We start from the raw sequence: 7062 nt of genomic DNA, 5'->3' as shown, positions 1-7062 counted from the left end.
ACACACTGATTTAGTCATCCTGAATGAGTTATTTAACTTCTCTGTGCCTCAGTTAATTCATGCATTGATAACAACAGTGCATATGTAACAGGGTTGTGTTAAATGATTTTTTGTATGTAAAGTACAAGGGTACTTCAAAAAGTACATGGAAAGATTCCTATTATTTTTTTGTTTTGTTTTTTTATCCACAAACTTTTCGAAGTACCTTCTTACTTAGTACCTGTCACATAGTGAATTCTAAGGCACTTGTAAATGCCTCAGATTCAAAATAATGAAATTTGTTTAAATACTGTAAAGGGCTAAATAATGTATTTATAATGGTTAACTGTTGATTATAGAATTACATGTTATTTTTAATTTTTATGCTTATTTATATTTTCTTAATGTGCAACAATTAGTAAGTGGCACTTCTGCAAACAGAACAGTGTAAATTATATTACATCTTTAGCTATAAGGAACAACATATTCTTTGTTTATATAGTATTTAAAGGTTTAGAAAAATTAACATATTCTTTTATTTGAATTGCAAAACTCCCTGCCATTATTCCCATTATGACAGTGTGAATAATAAGTGAAGGAAGGACTGGATGGGTTAAATTACATTTCCAAGGTCTCAGAGACAATGTTAGAGTTGGTCCTATGAGTGGCCAAAGCTTTTTCCCTGTGCTTCTTGTTTGTAACGGAAGATACAAAAATTCAGTTTACAGACCTTCTTAGTGATATTTCAAAGCTCCTTTCTAGATATTTTTCATATGCTAAAGTGCCCATGAGCACTTGGAATTCTTAAGTCTTCTTCGAGATCAGTGGGTGTTTTGCAGGAAGGCAGCCAGAAGTGCCCTGCTGCATCCCTCTGCTTTCTTATGCATGCTTCCTCTCTAATGCTGAAAACCATGACAAAGCAAGGAGGACTTAGGCGGTGTGGGGGTCCTCCAGGCCAATTCAAATGCCTCTGACCCAGTTTTCAGTTTTAGAACGCCTGCAAGACGTGGAGAAAATGCCCAAGGCTACGTGCAGCAGAGGCTCTAAGCAGAGCTTTGTCAGATCCCACATGGAAGACCTTGAGAAGTCACTTTTCTTTCCCTTTCCACCTCCAAGGTCGTTATATTGTACTAAGATTTATATTGTACTAAGATTGCCTCTCCTCAAGGAAAGAAGGAAGAAAAGGGTTTGGCTAATGATTGGTAGCAGTTGATCCACCAGGGACCGTGACACCCACCTTCCAGTGGAACTGGAACTGGAGTCTGGCTGATGCTGCCCGATGCAGCAGGGCTTTGCACAGAGGAGGGTCGATGCCCAGTTACCGCCTCGGTGGCTCTGTTGCCCCCAGTAACCCTTGGAGTTTCAGTAATTTGATATGCTCCCCACCAAAAAACATTTGCTTCACATTCCCTAACTGACCCTATCGTTCCCTGTTACTAACGTAAAGCAGTAATTCTCTGGATGCTTTTGGAGGAAAAATGAAAGGATTGAGCACTCCTGGGAGAAAAGACTTAAGAAAATACCAAGCTAAAAGTCATTGGTAAAGTTGAGGGGTAATGAAAATATGACAGACGAGGTATTTCCCCCCCAAATCACTGGAATACTCTTTATTGTTCTTTACCAAGTGTATAAGTTGCTTTGACCACTTTATTCTTTCGGTTTGGAAAATACTTGTAATATCCCTATCCTTGAAGGACCGTGAAGAAATGGAAGCCAGGGAGTAATATTCTTTTCATATAATTAATACCTTTTGGTATTGCTTTTTCTTTTGGTAGCACTTTCTTTTTAGAAATTGTTTACGCCTACATTATCTTGTTCAAACACCACGGCATGTCCTCAAATTAAAGTAGTAAGAAAACCCAACACTTGGGGAAAATTTGCTATGTGCCGGGAATTGGGCTAAACACTTTGTGTGCATCATCTTCTTCAACCCTCACAAGAACCTGTCCAGATAGGGACTATTATTCCTTGTTCACAAATAAGGACCCTGAGGTAGAAGGCCATGTAGTGTTGCCAGAATTCAAACCCAGATTAACCTTCCTAAACCCAGAGTGTTAGCACCAGTCAGTACATCACAACAAAACACGGATAAGGAGGTTGAGCCCCAGAATAGCTAAGTGGTTAGCTCAGGTCCATATAGTCAGGGGCCAATTGAATAAGAGCAGGCCCCACGCCTCTCAAACTCCAATATAATACATTACACACACACACACACACACACACACACACACACACACACACACACACACACAAGAAATGCATGCACGCAATCCATCCCTTCCTTTGACTCACTGGGTCAAAAACAGCATTTAAAAAAAATAGTTAATGCCACTCAACTTTTTGGGTAGAACCTACATGATTACGGACAGTTTAGATAGATGGGCTGTTGGGGCTTAACAAAGACGGGCAATACACTAATTCAATGCAACAAAGTTTTACTTAGCACCAAGTATCTGATAGGCCTAATGGGTGGTGCTAAGGATACTGAGATTAATGAGACAAGGCTATTGCCTCCAAAAAGCAGTTTAAACAAAAGGGGCATGAACCCAGTAACCAATGTAAGCAGTTGTGTCAGCACAGGAACACAGATGATAAATGCATTTGCAGGGACACAAAGTCTAAGGGTTAACCCTCCCTCCAAAGGGCAAACAGGTTGCCTGCATAGGTTGACTGTGGTCCTGATGATGTAGGATTGAGTTGTCAATGCAGGAAACCCCCCATGGTGAGGTGGCTTACAGAAAGCCCCATGTGGAGCATCGAGTGTCAAGATACTCTAGGCTTGGGCCTCACCCTCGGCCTAGACACAAGTACCCACAGAATTGGAAGGAATTTTTGTGAACCCCAGGCAATCCCGACTCGGGTCACACCCAAGCCAGCCAGCACACTCTCCTCATCACAGACTGCTCCAAAATCTGATTTTAAGATGTTTTTGTCAGTGTCAACCTAATTTGATGATCTCATTCATAGATTCACATGAATGAGATTAATTTAAGGTCATCTTCAAGGAATTTAATGATCTGTTGTGTTGGCCAAATGGAAATGCAGAGGAGATGAATCAAGGGCTTGGGGTCACCGAAGAGACCTGCTTACAGCAATGTCATTTGCAAGCTGAATTTCCTCAAGCTAGTCACTTTTAACTTTTCTGTTCCTTGGTTGTCTTACCTGTGTTAAATTAGGATTGGCCTAAAGGTTTCTCTGGACATAGTGAACTGTAGCCTAACCTGATGTGCAAACAGACTGTAACCTACTCTTGCAACAAGTAGCTGAGACTCAGCCAATTACAGGCAGCCAAATGTTCAAACCATAAGGCCAAGCCCAGCTGCAACCAGTCCAGCTGATTCTGTACCTAACTTCCTATTTCTATCTATAAATCTTGACTAAACACACAGCATCTGCAGAGTTGTTCTAAACCTGTTCTGGTTCTGGAGGCTGCCCAATCCATGAATGATTTTTGGTCACTTAAACTCTATTAAATTTAATTTGTCTACAAGTTTTTATTTTATCACCTGTAATGCCAGAATATTTCTATCACAGCTACAAAAGGTATTGTAGGGTGATATGAGATAGTGTATATAAAGAATCTTATAGTATGACTAGCTTAGAAGAAGAATTCAAGATATAGCCCAATACAATATGTTAGATATTCTAATACATATATATATTCTAATACATATATAATAAATATCACATATGCTTATAATTATACATCTAATAAACATATATCTAATAAATAGAATAATATATATATGTTTAATATTCACTAGACTTAAAATGGCTAATAATTTATTTTAAAATAAAAGTTGTCCTGAATTTTATCTAACAAAGTCACCTTTAATATATTTTTTGTTGTTGTGTTCTTTAAATGCTGTAAATTCTGTGAGAAGGCACCATGCAGGGAGGGTGGAATTAGGGGTACTCATAAATATAAAACACCTTGTCTATTTGGCTTCAAATAAAATATATGGACCAGTGATTTAGAACATTTATAATAGAAATTTTCAAACATACACAAACATAGAGTACAATGAACCCCATGTTCCCATCATCTACCTTCAATAATTAATAATTTATGGCCACTCTAGTTTCATCTGCTGAATTATTTTGAAGCAAATCCCAGTCATCGTATCATGCCAGTGACTTTAAAATTGTCCCATTAATATATTTATACCAATACAGAAAAACTTTGTGACAGTGATTTTTATAGATTAATTTATGTCACATTTCATTTGTAAAGTACAGATCACATACAACTCAATTTCCTGTCCTCCCACAGAGGTGAACCATTGCTATAGTTAGTAATGAGGACTCCTCTTCATTGAGTATGTATTCTATGCCAGCACAGGTCTACACCAAATATTTTCAAAGAAAATAAGCCTCAGACAGCTGAAATATTTTGCTCAATCTTTAGCAGCTGGTAAATGGCTGAATACAGATTTGATCTTAGGTCTGGAGGAACCCAAGGTTTTGCAGCTGTCACATTGGAAAACCGACTACTGAGATTGCACATTTCCCTGGACATGTCTGCAGGTGTGTCTGGATACTATTTTAAAGGATTCATCAATGCAGTGGTACAATGCCTTTAACTTCACCATCTTTGCCATTCAAATTAGATATTGACTTTCACTGTCTTTAGGGTATTGTCATTAAAGAAATGTGAAAAGAACAGAAGCAGTTAATTCTTGTTTTTTCATAAAGCCACAATTTCTATGAATACTTGTAGAGTTAGTTGCTTCCATTAGTTAGTTGCTACCAGGAGATCCAAGGCCCTTACCCCAAATCCCCACTCTCTGCCCTGGCACTGAGCAGAGAAGCTGATGTCTATTCCAGCATTCCCTAGTACCCCCAGTTTATTAAAGGGAGGAGTCAACTGTCTTCCCTTTCAATGTAGCTGAGAACAACCAACACATGACCTGGATGACTAATCAGACATGAGGACTCCTGCAGTCGGGTGACTGCCAACAGCTTAGGACCTCCAGCCAATAGGTATAATATATGTTATACATTATAATGTGGTTGGATATAGATGACTGAGGAATTCATATTCCTTTGCCATGGAATCCAATCCCTCACTGTAATTTATACAAAACCCCAAACTAAATAAACATCTATTGTCTAAATTGACCCTAATTGTCTAATATTAAGTGTCTGCCACTAGGCAAAATAAGAGTTTGATATACAAATTGTACTCAGTTATAGAAAACAAAGAAAATTATAATGTTTGCATAAAAACAAGTGCCCTATATAATCACACCTGCTTACTAGTATTACATAATGGAGGATTTAAGCACAACCTTTCACTTTATGAAATAAACATTACCTAAACAATGTATTAATCATGAACGTTTTTCAGTAAATATGTGCAGCTTTTGACCTTCCGATCACAGCATTGTACTTTGGATCTCTGCGGTCGGTTGTGTGGGCCCATGTGACCAGTTTTAGCCCATGACTTGTGAGAAAACAAGTCAATATGTAATTTCTGGGCAAGTGGATTGGTTGCTGGCTCCAGACTTTCTGCAACTCTTTCTGTATGCAGTATAACCAGCAGGGCTTCAGATCGTGGCCGTGGTCCTCAAGTGGGGTGTGGAATAGACGGGATGGATGGAAGACATGAGCAAGAAATAAACCATTATTGTTTATAACCACTGGGAACTCCACAGTGGTTTTTGGTTTTTGGTTTTTCTCTGTCATCACAGTATAATCTGGTTCATCCTGACTAATTTGGGTAACTTTCCTGAATAGAAGAAATTTAGAAAGCCCCAACTCCGCTGGCTTTTTCCTGAAAACTGTGCTACAAATTAGAAAACTAACATCCAAAAGAAACTGAGAGCTGCTTCTTCCATTTCATTCCACCTAATATTTTAGAAAAAAAAAAGTTAAAAATAAGTTTAAATAAGAATAGCATATTTTGAAAAGTAGCTGTCGTCATTTTCACAGGGAAAAAGAAAAACCTCTGGCATGCAGATCCAGGTAAAGTGGTGAATATTGTATTATAGGAAATGCTATTCCTGCTACAATTTTTCACTTTGTAAAATGATTTCTGTATGGCACAGATCTTCGTTCTCGTGTGGATGTTGTCAAGGATCTTCACACACTGCATGAGCATGTTCCTGAGGTGCAGGTGGTAACACAATCCCCCGACCAGCTACTCCGTCTCACCTCCATGTGTTCCTTCATCTCCACAGCATACACAAATCGTTCCCTCAGACACTGCAGCTGTCACTGCAGATAGACATCATCTTCGGGGGAAAACGTACTGGAAGTGGCAGAAAGGGTATATCTCTGACACTGATATGAGCTGTCACTCAGTCTCTATGTCTTAAACCAGCTCCTGGATGTGACAAGCCCAACTGTTTGATATCATTCACACATGACTCATCCCTGCACAGCTGATTTTTAAAACTTTTCCAATCCCAGAAACTGTTCACAAGAAAGGGTCCACCCTGAAGTTAGCAAGGGAGCGCTTGTGTGGCAGGTCTCACTTGTGTGACTTTGGGTGCACTTCTTTCCACACTGCCGGCTCTCTTGACAGCTGCTTTCTGGTTGTCTGAAAATGTGATAAAGTCACTGACCCACTCATACTGCTTCTTCCAGTGTTCTTACCATAATTATGGATGTGTTCCCTGGGCACAGGCTAAACAGATTCCAGGGGATTTGGGTAAAAGGGAGGTACACAGTTGGGGGGACTGAACTGGAAGCATGCCATTTTTCATGCAAATGAAGCATAAAACATAAACACAGTGTCTTAGTTTGCTAGGGCTGCTGTAACAAGCACCCTAAACTGAGTTGCCTAAACCACAGACATTATTGTCTCTCAGTTCTGGAGGCTGGAAGTCCAAGCTCAAGGTGCCAGCGGGGGTGGTTCCTTCTGAAGCTGGGAGGAAGCATTTTTTCCAAGTCTCTCCCCAGCTTCTGGTAGTTTGTTGCAATCTTTGGCTTTTCTTGGTTTGTAGATTCTTCACTCTGATCTCTGCCTTTATCTTCCCACAGTGTCCTTTCCATATGTCTCTGTGTTCAAATTTCCCACTTTAGAAGGACACTAGCCAAACTGAATTAGGGCCCACCCTACTCCTGTATGACCTCATC

Source organism: Cynocephalus volans, chromosome 14 (genome assembly GCF_027409185.1).
Source record: "Cynocephalus volans isolate mCynVol1 chromosome 14, mCynVol1.pri, whole genome shotgun sequence".
NCBI classification, from domain to species: domain Eukaryota; kingdom Metazoa; phylum Chordata; class Mammalia; order Dermoptera; family Cynocephalidae; genus Cynocephalus; species Cynocephalus volans.
This window is presented reverse-complemented; position numbering follows the sequence as displayed.